At 36.0% G+C, this 15,200-nt stretch overlaps 1 protein-coding gene across 9 annotated transcripts in view; it reads left to right on the forward strand.

Moving 5' to 3' along the window:
* The first annotated feature begins 281 nt into the window (after window positions 1–281).
* Window positions 282–15,200, forward strand: part of LOC135308944 (sodium channel protein type 2 subunit alpha-like) — a 67,041-nt gene continuing 52,122 nt past the window's right edge. For 2 of the 9 annotated variants that reach the window (XM_064434644.1, XM_064434647.1), the window contains exons 1-3: window positions 284–604; window positions 8,713–8,971; window positions 9,519–9,772. The gene's annotated coding sequence lies outside the window, so the exon portion shown is untranslated. Of the gene's footprint in view, window positions 605–2,289; window positions 2,397–8,712; window positions 8,972–9,518; window positions 9,773–14,510; window positions 14,700–15,200 lie in introns of all 9 variants that reach the window. The other 7 variants (XM_064434643.1, XM_064434651.1, XM_064434645.1 and 4 more) reach the window with 6 other exon arrangements.

A 15,200-nucleotide genomic window follows, 5' to 3' on the forward strand; every position in this document is an offset into this window, starting at 1 on the left:
GTATATGGAAAACGGCTCTCAAATTAAATTATTTTAATAAAAACGTCATCGGAAGGGTTATTCAGTAACCGGAGTGGTGGTGTGTGCTGTTCTGCTCCTTGCCCGCAGTGAGCGACTCCCGGAGGCGCGGGCAGCGCCGGGCAGAGCGAGGCGAGGCGGCGGAGCGGGGGCTGCGGGGGCTGCAAGGGCTGCAGGGGCTGCGGGGGCTGCGGGGGCTGCAGGGGCTGCAAGGGCTGCGGGGGCTGCAGGGGCTGCAGGCCGGGCGGCTGCGCGCTGCCATCGCCGCCGGTAGGTGGAGCTGCCACGTCAGGGGCCGCGGGCTCGGCTCCGCGCCCCCGCAGCCCCGCAGCCCTGCCCGGCCCCCCGCGGAACGAGCCGCGCTCTCCTCCGCGCTGGGGACCGTGGGGTGGCTGAGAACAGGAAGCGGAGGCAGAAGCAGAGAGGATTCTGGAAAGGTCTCTGTGTTTTCCACCGAGAATACAGAAATTGTGATCAATTAGTAAGGCTTTGTGGATGGAAATCTGGACTGTTTCAGGAGGAGACATAGATTACATTATTTTTGGATGCTGGGCTTTGCGGTGATTTTTCATTCTCTTTCAATCAGGTAAGATGGCAAAACGTTTAATTTTACCCATAATCAATCGTGGCAACGTGATCTTTTCCACATTTTGGAATTGTATTTTTCCCTCTGGTTTGCTGTCAAGGTAGAGTTAAAGATGGAATGGGGAATTCAAAGCCATTTTGTACTGACTGATTGTGATGATGGTGTGATTTTTTTTCTTTTTAACCCCGTTAAATCTGATGTCTGTTCTCTTAATGTGATGTTGTAACGCAGTAGTCTTCCTCACAAAATCAGATCATTTTATAATCAAAGTATTCAGCATTAATTCCAAGCATTTTATAGAAATGACCTTGTTTCCTAGGAAGAAAAATCTGGTGATATTCAGACTCAGGATTCTGATGATTCAGGGATAAAATCTACGCTGGTGTATATATATATATATAAAGAAATTCTCTTGAATTGAAGAAATTCCCTTATTAGCTAAATTTTGTAAAAAAATATAAATATTTTCTTTCTGTGCAATTTTTTTCATGGTTGTGTGTAGGAAAGAATGGACTCACTGACTGTTTATTAACCAGACGTCTACACCAAATGTGTAGTTCATATTTTGTCTGTATTATTACTGCCAAGCTTAATATATGCTTCTTAATAGGACTGTTTGGAGATATCAACACAAGAATTATTATATTTCTTCATTTCATTGTCCATTCATCTATTGTGTCATTCATTGTTACCATAATAATTAAAGCTGTCAGTTATTAAAGGTAAAAGGACAATATCTACTGAAGATCACTTTGACATGTGAATTCTTTTTTTCAGTAGTGGTTCTACAGACACACATAGACATTAGAGATACATGTGTTAATATCGATTTGGAAATCATTCCAAAAGAAAACAATGGAAAAAAAATGCCTTAAAAAAAGCCCATACAGCAGAATAAGGAGCCCACAGTTTATAAATCACCTCCTCAATGCATATATATATATATATATATAAATGCAGGATTGGCTCTCAGGTGATATTCAGATTAGCAAGCAAGGCCTGTACCTGAAGTAATGATGTGAAAGAAAGAAGTTTTTAATTCGTATTCGTTATGGTGCTTGGGGTATCCTTGTTTAACTTCAAGATAAATAATCAGTAATAATGATGCTTGTTTTAGAAACATATCACGTTTGTGCTTTCATAATTGACTTGTCAAGAAAACTGTTTCAGAAGGGACTTTTAAACTCTAACAGTTTAATATTTAATATTTGCTCTCTTGCACATCTCCATTTTGGAATGGAAGGTTGTTAAAGAGAAGAATGTGAGTTGCCGCAGTAATTTGAAGCTTCATAGCACCTGTTAAACAGACATGCTGTTTATTAGGCTGTGATATTTACAGAAATCATGCTTGTGTCGTCAGTTTACAATTTTTCCCTCAATGAGCCGACGTTAGGTCCCTCTACTGATTTTCTCAGCTCTGCCAATTAAGGTCAGTATTGCAACATTCTGTATAGGTAATCCTAGATGTTAGCAAAGAAAGACAATTTCACATGTTCAGTGAAGAACATGAAACAATTCCCCTGTGCCCTCTAAGGTTGTCAGAGTGGCAGTTTGGTCATTTCTGTATATTATCAGGTACTCTGGAGTGGGAAATATCAAGGGAAAGAAAAAAGCATAAAAAGTAGGGTGTGTTTAATCAATATACTGGTGACACCTTTTGTGCTTTCACCTCTTTTTCTTCACAGATGGCATTAGCTGAGTTAACTTTTACCTTATGAAGATTAGGCATGGAGAGAAATTTATTTGCCCTCAAAAGAGCAAGGATTTTTGAAGAAAAAAAGAATAGTGAGATGTAAGATGGAACTTTCTGACTGCTGATATCCATTTCCTTCTACTGCTCCCATCTCGGCCCGATGTAATTTGTTGTGTGTATGCTATGTACTAATGACATTACTGGAGTCCCACAACTTTTGATGAATCAGTGAATAGCAGATACCAAAAGAGAGCCATATACAAGGCAAGCAAGTTGTGACCTTCTCTAACATACAAATCTTGGCCCCTTTTATCTGTATGCTCTTCTTGCCATAAGATGACAAAGGAAAATAATTGCTTGAACTCTGCTTCATTTAAACCTAATGAGAATAAATGCAAGTTTCTGATATTTGGTATACTTTATTTGTATATTTTCTGAATTCTGACAGTGATAATTGAAAGTAAGTTTCAGAAAGTTGCATTTACTCTGTTCTTCATCACAAAATGATATTTAGAAGTTACAAATTTAACTTAAAAAATTCTAGTTAGCTTATTTTCCACTCAGTGTAACTATTCTGTTTTGTTTTTTTACCTTACAGCTGTTAATCAGTAATGTATATTGCATATTGTTTTTTTTATCCTCACTTGAATAAATAAATTGTTTGAAGCATCATAGTAAAATTGTTGCCCACTAGTTCAGGCTGCTTACAGAACACAAGTACACAGTCTGAGCTGTGGTGTCCATCAAATCAACTGGCAACCACCCTAAAAACCACGTGTAGGAAAAAGGCATCCTCTTAACTGGAAACCTGATATTATGCATTGCATCTACTCCTGATTAAAAGCTGTGAAGCACCTTGCAATGGCATGTCTAAGTTTGATATTTACCAATAGGACTCCCATAGGACCTTGACACTGGAGCTGGCAGCATGCAACCTGCTCATCTGCTTTCATCAAAATGTTCTTTATGAACAGCTGGAATCTCCAGTATATTACAGTGATAGTGTTATTGCTTGACTTTCCTTGCCTTATGGTGAGGTAAGGCAGAGGGAATAGGGATAGGAGCAGCTCAGGCAGGGACTGTGATACTTGAAAATATAAATATAGAGTGGGTACAGCATATGCTCTTGAGTAACCATAATGTGTACTACTAATGTACTACCACTGTAATCCTAAATAGGAGTAAGCAAGTTAAATTCTAGGCCGCAATAGTATCCCGTTTCGCTTTTTTTCATTATGCAACCTCAAATTATTTCTTCACAGTACAAACAAACAAACACAACCAACCAACTAACAACAGCAAAAACCCCCCTGAAGATTGAAATCTCAAGCAAAAAGGAGCAGATAATCCACCCCAAAACAGAGATTTCAAATTATTGCTAAACTTTAATGTGGTCCCCGTCTTGGTAACATCTTCTTACAAAAAAATTGCTGTTCACAACTAAGAAAGATCACAGAATATGTTTTACAGTAAAAAAATGCAACTAAAAAAGTTAATCTTTAATTAAAGAGGTTATGAGGCTTTTTCACGTGTAAAAGCTTAAGGAAAAGGTCATTTATGATTAGATTAATTATTTGTATAGTTAATAATTCTTTATTGCTGTTGGTCTTTTTTTGACTGAGTCATTTTACTTTGGTAAGTACAATCATGGAGCTACCATGTGCACTTTCCCTTTTCAAACTGGAATTATTTTCCTGCTGTATCTTTGGGTCAGCGTTCTGGATGTCATATACCCTTATCAAATGGTCACATTTTGAATAGGCCTGTATTGAGTGTACAGTCCATATGCATGGGTCTGGCACATGCCAGATATATCAGTTGCAGAGATGATGTACCTGCTCAGCAAGGCTGCAGTTTCACAGGTGCTGAAGTTACTGTGTGAGCATAGATCAGCTGAGGAGCACATACAGCTGACTCCCTGTCTGTGAGGTGCATCCTCACATTTCTTTACAAGATTTCCTGAATGAAAGTAATGAGGCACACTGGTAAATCTGAGAGGATATCACAGATTCCAGTAAGGAAAATGGTTGGAATGAGCATCAGCACTATTGGTTCTGTGATCCCCTTTACCATACATACCCATTATAACTGCACAACAGAAAGATCTTGGGATAAGTATACACTGCAGGCAATTGCCATTTATAGATTATTTACACCTAAATTATGTGTTGCTTATTTAATTTTAAGGCCCTCCTTTTCAGTGTGGCAAGGATCAGTGTTCATGGTCTTTTAGCATAATTTATTTTAACAATGTGAAGCAAGAAACTTCCTTTATCTTCTTAACCATAAAATAATATTATGTATGATTATATAGGATTCTAGGAAGTTGCAAGTTTGTGTTCAAATCACTACAGAAATACAGATGAAGAAGTAAATTAGGAAATTAAATGTTCACAGGAAAAAATAGTTCCTTTTATGTAGGGCAACATAGCACTATGTGGCCTGGCTGATGTATTAATTGAGGGAAAGTCTGTCACCATTCCTCATAAATTATGTCCTTTCACCGCCTGGTAGTCCTGGAATAGAAGCAGAAATTTTTTTGTCCATGTAGTCTGAATTTGAGGCCCCATGCCCCAATTTCTTGCCTGCCTAGATTTGCATATCCTGAAAACTCTCTCCTTTCTTAGGCTTTGTTGTACTATCTTTTAATGTTTGGACACACCAAGGAATTCCAAATTTGTGTTGGTTAAAAATATACTCAGAGGAACCTAATTTTCTTGGTCCAGTTTTAAATACGTCCAAAGACAAAGGTTTCAGATGCTAAATGAATGTGCTTTCCTGACAAACAACTCTCATTGCTTACTCAAAAGCCAGTCACAGAGGACAACTGTGTAACTGTATCAAGACTCTGATACAAGTATATTTTTATCCCTTTTTATAAATATTTGAAATATATGTGTGACGGTCTTGGAAACCTGAATGTGAATTTGTCTGTGTCCCACATAAAAACACAGGGTTTTTTCTCAGATGCAATTAACATGATACAAATTTGATTTCCTTGAGCACAGAAATTTCTCCACAGTTATTATTATCAATAACACTTTTTTTTTAATGTTGTTGTGCAGTGGCTAAATAGTAAAGATAAAACTGGCAGACTACAAAATTAGGATATTAAGTCACAGGAAATAAGAATCCCTATACATTTTAGCAAAGTTAACCTAACTCCACAGTGGCACTCATGGATAGACAGATGGAAATTATGCTTATTTCAGCAGATATTTGAGTGTGTTTTCCATTGAAAAGCACTCCTTAAAGAAGAATAATGCTCTAAATCTAAGTTGTGTGATAACCTTTAAATTACATAGAGGGCACTTTTAAATTGTGAGTAAAGGTATACACCTAACTTACACTCTTGCACCTTATCAAGGAGCAAAATAAATTCCGCTCATCACAAACAGCTTTGAAAATTAAAAAAAAAAAAAATAAATAAATAAAGTTTATTCTTACTTAATAGCCCAGTAATTTTCAAAACTTGTTTATGATGGATGAAAGCAAAAGTACTAGGCTTTACAGATAGAAAGGCAATCAGTAATGTTATTTTTATGTCTGAGTGGTGTAAATTTGATGACAGAAATAAGTAGGCAATTTCAAAAGGGCCCAAGAGTCCAAGGTCAGATTGAACTGAAGGAGGGCAATCCTAATGTTTACTGTCATTTAAATGAAATGTCTAAAGAAAAGCCTGTCACTGATATTTAAAGCCAAAATGCTCACATGAAGAAATCTGACCTGAGACAAAAGTTCTGACCAAAATCAATATAAATAAAATTCAGCCTGTATTATGAAGGAAATTCTTACCTACTGAGTGAAGCTGTAACTGAGCATTGAAGGAGTCTTCCTGAAATTATTTTGCTAACACCATTTTAAATCACTTGCCCTGTATTTCCTACCTATCATTTTGCTTTAGTTAGTATTATAATAGGTAGAATAATAGAATTCTAGTAGCTGCTACAGCACTAGCTATCGTTCCATAGCACATATCACTTAGAGCTATAGGCCTCTAATTAGTACAATATTTTGTTAATATACCGAAATTTCAACATTATAAGAGATAACTTTTAGAGAGATGGTGGAAGTTGTAACTTACAGGCATTGCACGTTTAGTTTTATTACATGCAGGTAGAGACTAGATGTATTCCATACTCTATTTGTAAAACATTCCAGAATTAAGGCTTGATTATATTTTATTAGGCAGTTCCATGACACCTGAAACAAAGCCTTGGAGAAATCCATGCACATCATTCCTATGCTGGGTTAAACCTTGGGTATAAAGCACTCTATTTTCATGTTGACTTCATGTGCATTTTCTTCCTTGTGTAGTAATGATCACATTCAGCCAAGGACTCTGTGTGAGCCTCTCAAACAGAAGTTCCAATTTTTCCCCTTTGGTTTCCTGGACAACTGTCAAATTCCAAATACAGTCCATTAATCTTGTGTTAGAAGAAGTTTATTCTTTCATATTTTGTATTGACTAGCTTCCGCAGCATAGTAAGACTAGGAAAGTAAGTGTTTCAGCTGCAAGGTTCTTACTGATTCAATTAATTTACCAAGTTTAGTTTGTTTCTTTTTTCTGAAATTCATAAGCAGTGTTTTCCATTGCAAGTGCATTTTTGTAAGTTTCCCTAGAAAAATTTATAAAAGAGTACTACTTTACAAACAGAGCTTTCTATTTCTCTTATACAGCAAAATCAATATTGTGATATATTTAGGTATTGCCCACTGAAGTTTTATTGTGGCACAATCACTAGCATATTGTGCTATAATGGTCTTTATAAGAAAATCTCATTTTGAATAACCCCATTTCTTTCCAGTTTATCGTTACATTGAAAGGGAGATAGAGCATGAGGATATAGTTTGAAACATTCTTTGAAGGAATGTCATGTCTCATAATTTGAAACATATTCTAACCAGTTTTAGACTAAATGTTCATGCTATATATGCAGAAGACTTCAGGAAAGAGCCCTACATGAAAGAATCAATGTAATTTGTCCATCAGGAATCGCCTCTGACTAGGCCTGAGATTTTACCCATGATTCATTCTTGGGAGATGAAGATAAGCTACCCTAAATAAAAATATTTTGGTCAACAAATTATCAGCCAAAATAATTTTCTATCCTCACTTTCAGCTACAGAAAAACTGTGTAGTCTGGACTCATCTATGAAAATTTCTGGTGTTGGAATGAGAACCAAAGATATTAGATTGAGAAAAAAACCCTAGAAGTTTGGGGCTTGGTTTTTTAAATTTGCCTGGGGGGGGGCTTTGTTTGTTTTTTGGTTGGTTTTCTTTGTTTATTTTTTGTTTGTTTTGTTGTTGTTGGTTGTTGTTTTTAGTGTATTGAAAATTATACAGAAAAAAAAAGTGAAAAACTATATGAGATGAGATATTAGTTGAAATCCTGTAATGAAATTACACTGACATGGCCTAGGTCTACTGTAAATTTCGACAAAGTACACACAATTAAGCTTCCTTCAAGTTTTGCTGTAACTACAACTTAGATTACCAGGATGCATAGAGGTAGAGACAAGGTTGGGTTTACATGTGGAAAAGGGTTCTCTGCCTTTTGCTTTAATTCAAAATATAGATTTGTTGAATTTACCTGTTATTCTAGTGTTGTTAATAATTCTCACATTAAAAATTAATTCCTCAGCATTTTGTGAACTAGCAGATATTTTACAACTGGAAAGAAGTTACACTCCCTTTTTTGATGAAAATAAATGTCATATGAATGTTTAGCATGAGTGATTGTTCTTTTATTAGAAACCTCTAGAATCCCTTACATATTATTTTGAAACTTTTGAGCAGAAGCACTTAAACATTTTGTTGTATCTGACCATGAGATCAAATTTCAGCCACAGTGCTGCTTGAGAGGCAGAATCCAGATGCACCTAATAGTCAGGGATTGGGAAGTCCCGTCTGCACCCCCAGGGAAAGCTGCATTCCGTGTAAAATATGCATTGGTGCATAAGTATCAATGGTGGCAGAGTCATGATTCCCTGAGGTCAGTTCTGGAGACACAGCTTTCAGATGTCTTCAGTGGAGCCTCTCCAGTAGTGACTCACCACAGCAAAATGTGCTGATCAGTGCTTCACTCAAAATGAGCAAAGCATTGAAAGAATTTGCTCTTAGCCATCACTGGGATGAGTTTATGTCACATTATTAAACAGTGGAAGCTCTAATTATGTTAACACTTATTGTATATTGAAACACTTATTGAAAATGCAATTCTAGGTTGATAGGCAAATTCTGAGTTAGCTTTTGAAACATATTCTCTGTACTTGAAGTACTTGGAGATCCTCTGTCTTTAAGAGTAAGAAAAGCAGTGATCTAAGAGAAAGCTTTCACTTTTTGTTTTCCCACCTTTTGTGTTCTCTCTGACCTGATCTGTGTCTACTCAGATTTTCTTTATTTTATCTACAGAGTTTCTACTGTGGCTGTTCATGCTCACTGTATTTGGAGAAAAGTATTTTTAAGAGCTGCTTTCACAAGAGCAGAGACCTAAAAGAGGGGGATGTCTTCTTCTTCTTCTTCTCTTCTCTGGAAGTAAAAGCAAAATAACAACATAAAACAGTAAAAAAAGACCCCAGAAGTATATCTAGATGAGATATCCAAATGAGAATAAATGTCTTAAAGACAGCTCATCTGAATCTCAATGGCTGAAGACTAGTATGTGTAAGATGTAAGTAGACTATTTAAATTTAATGAACTGGATACCCAGATTGTTAAAGACTGAGGAACACATGGCCAACCTTTGGCCAGCTCTTGTAATGATGCAAGAACCTGAAGATACTACGTTTTTCTGATATATTACTTGGCAAGGAAGAAAAATTTTGTTGCACAAAGAAAAGCATTTGTACCAGCAATCTCAATGATAGATAACTTGAAGAAGTACCCATATATTCATTCAAATATATAGTTAATTAACTTCCATGCCTGCTTAAAGACAGTAAATCCATTGGGGGTAAGGATACACTGTTCAGTTCCCAAAATGACAGGTGAGAACACTCGTGTTAGTCCAGGAACTACCAGCTGCCATGTCTTATCCCATGTCTACCAAAGACTACTAGTGACTATTTTTCCCTTTTAGTGAAAGCATGCAGGTAAAAGATGAGGGGAAGTCTTTGAAATGCACACTTAAAGAATATTCTTGAAGTACTTTCATTCTGTTAGGTTTTGTGAGAGAACTAATTTTCATTACTGTTTTTCTTACTTCTCGGTGCTCTCAGGTTGGAAAAATATGTCTATGTGAATATGTAGACTTACCCTTGTCTATTGTAATTAATTTTTGAGAAGCTTTGGACACAGGAACAAAGAATGAGAAAATCTTGAAGGAACTGCAGTCTTGAAGAAGCTTCAGGTCCCAAGGAGAATCCTTCCTTGCCAGTTCATTTTCTGCCAGAAATGCAGCCTTTTTCTTTTCACATTAGCAAAAGATACTGAAGTTAAATTCTGAGATTTGGCATTTCTTAGAAAAATAAAGGTAAGACAGTCTTTTCTTCTCAGCCAGAAATAATGTTTCGTTGCAAAAAATGGCTAGTTGATATTCTGCTACATATCTTCATTAAAATACCAGTGGAAAAATGAAATTAACACATTTATGAGGTTCAGCTATAGAAATTTGTGTTGCATATATTGTAGTTATTTTTTCTTTTGAATGCAAGGATCTCCAATGTTGGAAGGTATTTGCAAAATGTTGATTACAGTACAGTATTCCATTTAGGCTGATGGACTAAGAGACCCTTTCTCTTATGTCTGCTGAGAGGGAGTAGTGTCCAGCAATATTTTCCCAAGAAGCAGCTTCTGGATCTTTCAGACAGGTCTGAAATTGCTTCCAGTCTGTAATCTAATCTGTTTTGAGTGTTTTCCCATCTGCCTGGTCTTTCACCAATCACACTGAACCTCATGTAACATACTCTGCACAGATTTCCAAAGTCTTCCAGTCTTTTGCTGAGGTTGGGGTTCTTAAGCTTTAGTTAATGTACTTTCACACCTAATTTCAAGTCATTACTGAGAACGTGAAAGAAGATTGCATGTAATACCCCTGAAGCAACTGAAGCTTTTACTACATTTACTATTATTTGGCCAGGTTTCCACCTATTTTAAATCACCCCCTCCTAAATAATTTTAAAGCAAGTTTTTATGAAGGAATATTACTTCTGTGACATACCCTTACTGGTTGATTTCATATTCTCATAACAAGTCTTTTTGTCTTCTGATATTTATTAATTTTATTAATAAACACCTGGTAGTGATTTCATTATTTTTATTTTTATTTTGAATAGTTATGTAACACTAATGCCTATAGGCTACTGAGCGTGACTGTAAAAATACATACAAAAATGCAAAATATAAATACTGTCATTGCTACAGATAAATTATAATCTAAAATATTACACAATTGATCAATAGTAAATGTTGAACTTAATGGAAGAAACAAAATAAATCCTATGTATTAGTCCGGGAGGACCTATAAAAACAAATTGTCAAAGTTTACTAGATTACAGTTTAAAGAGGCAGGTTCTGACCAGGTGCTAAGTTCTGAAGGCTGTTTTCACCTTGGAGGAAATCACTCCTTTCCTTGAAATACCTATTTTTATGAAGCCAGCTTTCATGTATTCCTTGCCTTAGGACCCACAGCTAATTTTAACTAAATGTCTCTTTAGATATCTCAAAGAAATCTGCATTGCATTGTATTTACCACGGTGCACTACAGCAGTGACATTTTGAGTCTCTTTGATCTTTTTGTAATTCCATTTTTTACTAGAAAATTTTAAAGCAGTAAAAAATAGGGTAAATATGCCAAGATAAATGGTAAACTATGGTAAATGTCAAATATGAAAAGATAATGATCTGTAACTTAAAAAAATATTTCAGACCACATTTTTCTTCATGAAATTATTCTCTGTACAAAAGCCATGAGAAATTTCAATTAATATATTTAATTTTAGTTCTTCTCACAAGCAACTAATATTTATCTATCCTTTTATTTCTAGAACAAACTGCAGGCAGCATTTCCTGTTTTGGAATTTGATCAGAGAACTGTAATTTAACTCTAATTTACCTTCACTTCCAGAAAACACCTGAATTTTGCAAAGCAGCTTCCCAAACACTAAGAGAGGGAGCTAAGATGACTCATTTTTTCAGACTGTCCCAGCACATGCTCTCTGGTATCTCAGCCCTCCTCGGGACAGTAAGAGCTTGGGTTGAGGTATTTTTCTGGTATCAGCACACAAGATCTACAGTTTTTATTTGTAAACAAAAGAAAGCAATCTCCAGCTGATGCTGAGGTAGTGGTGCCACTAGTCCTGCTGTTTCTCCTGTGGGAGACCCACCCTTTGATTTGGACAAATAGCTTTACTTCCATTGAGAGAGCTGGTCTTGGTAACACTAGTGATTTAGAGAAAAGTTTTTAATCCAGGCTTTAGCATCAGGGATCCTAAAGGCTTGGCTCAGGGGAAAGTACTAGTTCCAAATTACAGTTTCTCAAATAAAAGATTACCATAAGAAAATTAGGATAGCTGGTTATTTTACAGATTCCATTTGCCATCCTTGCGCTTACTCCAAGCCTAATCAACTGTTACAGTTTTAATGGAATGAAAATCTCAGTAGTCAGCTTTTTCAAGGTTTTAGCAAGCAGTACTTTAAAGGAAAAAAACCTAGCAAGGTTTGCTGTTTCTCCACCCTGAAAATTTTGAAGGGGGTGTGTGCAGTTTCATGCAAAATGCAGATAACCTGAAGATTTGAATAAACAATCATGGTATCTACCTGGTACTTAGACTGGTACTTTCACTTTTACCATTTGCCCTATTTAAGGTATCATAAAAATAGATACCTTCAGGCCACTTCTTCTGGCTTTTTCAGAGATACAGAAAAATTAATTTGACACTGTTAGCTAAGATATTTTACTTACTTTCTGACTCGTCTTCTGTAAATGATGAGAAGATTGTTATATTAGAAATAAAATTTAACAAGTTATCAGTGGACATAACTGGCTGAAATATGTATAAAATTAAAAACATATAGATAGTGTTTATTGCTCAGTCTTATTATTTAAAGGTAGGGACTGAAAGCAAACTGGAGAAGGACTTACAGAATGAAATGCTAATTTACAACTAAATGGCAAAAGCATGTCTTTAATAAATGGGAACTTCATTTTTCTGATGAAATGTATTAAATTATAAAGCATTACATATATGATATATAAACTAGAATTGTATTTCAAATACTTGGAACTCTCTTTGCTGAGCAGCAGATGGTACTGAGAGGCCTGGACCACATGTAGTTTTGAGACTTTTTCTTTAAAAATTGTTTTTTAATGACAGTGTCTCTCAATTATTAGATATACAGACTATCTGAATTCTGCCTAATACCATTCATGTCCTGGCAGTTTAGTTACCAGATAACAAGCAATTTTAAAACCAGTGAAGGAAGGAGAGGAAAGCTATCACTAACAGATGAGCAGTTCATGAATCAAGGATTGCAAAGAGCTTGTTTAGGGCTCAGTACAGGCAACAGCACAACTTCTGTTTCATAGTTCTGTTAAATTAATGCATGTATAGAAACTGTAATCAGATACATATTTCTGTGTTGTTCTGTTAAGCTTTGTAAGCTAAATGAAAATGCTTGGGGCATATTTAGTATAGGAAAAACCTTCTTGTGTAATAGCAACAGCAAAGAAAAGATATAATTGCACTAGACAGTAGTGGAGGCAGGTCTCAAGTAATGTTTTCAACTCGTCAGGGAAACTTTTTTTTAGGGCATGTTTTTTTCGCTGTGAAATACAGTGAATCCCTAAGTTTGCCATTACTTTCCCCAGTCAGTCATTGGCTCCTTTGTGGATTTCAAGAAATACAAATACATATCCTTTATGTGCTGTAACAATGCATTTTCTTACAGCATTCATAGCTGTAACAGTTAATGGATGAAAAGTAGCCTAAACAAATGCATTGAATTATAAAGACAAGAAATACACATTAATGACTTGATTTGGATGCATCTTTTGAGACTAGTTTCATAGAAAAGGCACCTAGGGTGACAAGTTGAATCACAGACCTGTAAAATGGGGAATAAATAAATGAATTATTCAGAAAGACCAAGGAGAAACCTCAGACATCTTCATAGTTCATTAATCCTGCATGAGCAAAAGTAGTAATCAAAGGACTGTATCCAGAAAATGAGTGTGCTTTTAATTCTAAAAAGAAGGGACAACTTTGAGTTTAGGATTCTTGTAATTGGGAGTTACATTAATTTTCAAAAGGGATTAGCAAAGGCATTCATCTTGTACAAAGAAAAAAAAATAGTAGCAGAAATTTCAGCATAGAAACCTGTGATAAAGTTGCATGCTGGAGACTCTGGCTGGCATTGTAATTTACTTTTTGCTTTTATACTGCATCTGTATCTCCAGCCACTCCAAGGTCTCTGTCATTCTGCACATTACATGAACTCATAGTTCTCCAGGATATTCCTTGAGATAAATTTTTTCTTCTTCATGTCTACACTACAGAGTATTTTAATTCTGAATTTGTGGTCAGGTATCTCGGTTCTGGTTGTGTATACTTATCTGCTTGGTGCTGTAATCTACTGACTAAATTATTTCAGTGACCTCAGTGCTGATCCTACACACTGATGGATGCTGTGTTGTGAACCCACTCCAGAGATTAAGATTTGAGGTGGCATAGGAGCATGAGTCCTTACCATGCCATGGGATTGGTAATTCAGATTTAGGAGTATGCTGTTTCATTTCTTTCCTCTGGTTCCTTACTCTAGGTTTTTCAAGCACTTTTTAACATCCCCTTCAGCCTTCACATATCTTATTTGATAAGATCATTACCGTGGCACTGTGTGTGTCTCTATGTGTGTGGATTTCTACAAACTGCCTCAGACAGACAAGAAGCTGTAGAAGAAGGACTACTGAATGAGTGCAAATGAGCAGAATATAATATCTCAAATTTACATGTGCCATCTCCAGGATACATATGTTGCACATTCATGAAGTAATGCAGCAAACACTATATGGCTTCATGTAACAGAAAACATAATTCAAGCTCCTTAGTTAAGCATTGAAATTCACTCTTAAAATTCGTTCTCATAACTAACATTTTTACAACAGTATGCTGTAAACTGTTGCAAAGTAGACACCAAGTAAGGCTTTAATTTATTCCCTGGTGGCAGCATTATTTAACCATATCTGCCTTCATTTTACCATTCTCTCCCTCCAGCTATTCAAACCTCTCAACTGTGCTGTACAGTACATCACTTTAAATAACTGATCTTGCTGCAGAAGGACTTGGAAGAGAGAAAAATAACACTGCTTTCAGTTGATGCACTGCAGGACTTCATAAAGAGACCTTCTGTACAGTAGAGAGTTCAATGCAGAGAGCAGGAAAAAGCAGCATCTTGCGCCACTGGTACTAAAGCCATTCACAGTGAACCAGAGTCTTAGGTTTTGGACTAGGTTCAGTCTGAAATAATACTATGACACTTGCCTTGCAAAGAATCAGAAGCAGCATCTTTTCCCATATAGGCTTGATTATACATGCTGTTTAATTTTACTTAAAAGGCCTGTGGTTTTGATTCACAGCTAACAGTCAATAAATGCAGCCTAAGCTGCTCTGGGATCTAATATTAGCCTTCACCACAGTTAAGTGTCAGTAAGAAAGAGTTATGGTTGTTCCTCCCATAATTCAGTTGCTGTCATTTAAAGAGCACCAGTTGTGCAAATCTTTTACTTTAATGAAAGTATTGATGTTTATAAAGTTGTATTACTGATACTTAAAAAATTATGGAAAGATAAAATCTATTAAGTTGTAGAATGTAGGTTTACAATTTTCAGCAGTACCTCACAGAATATGCATTTATACTTGCTGTTAAAAAAAAAAAAAAGCTGTATGGTTAAAACACTTTTATCA

The sequence above is a fragment of the Passer domesticus genome, chromosome 10 (genome assembly GCF_036417665.1).
Source record: "Passer domesticus isolate bPasDom1 chromosome 10, bPasDom1.hap1, whole genome shotgun sequence".
Lineage (NCBI taxonomy): Eukaryota > Metazoa > Chordata > Aves > Passeriformes > Passeridae > Passer > Passer domesticus.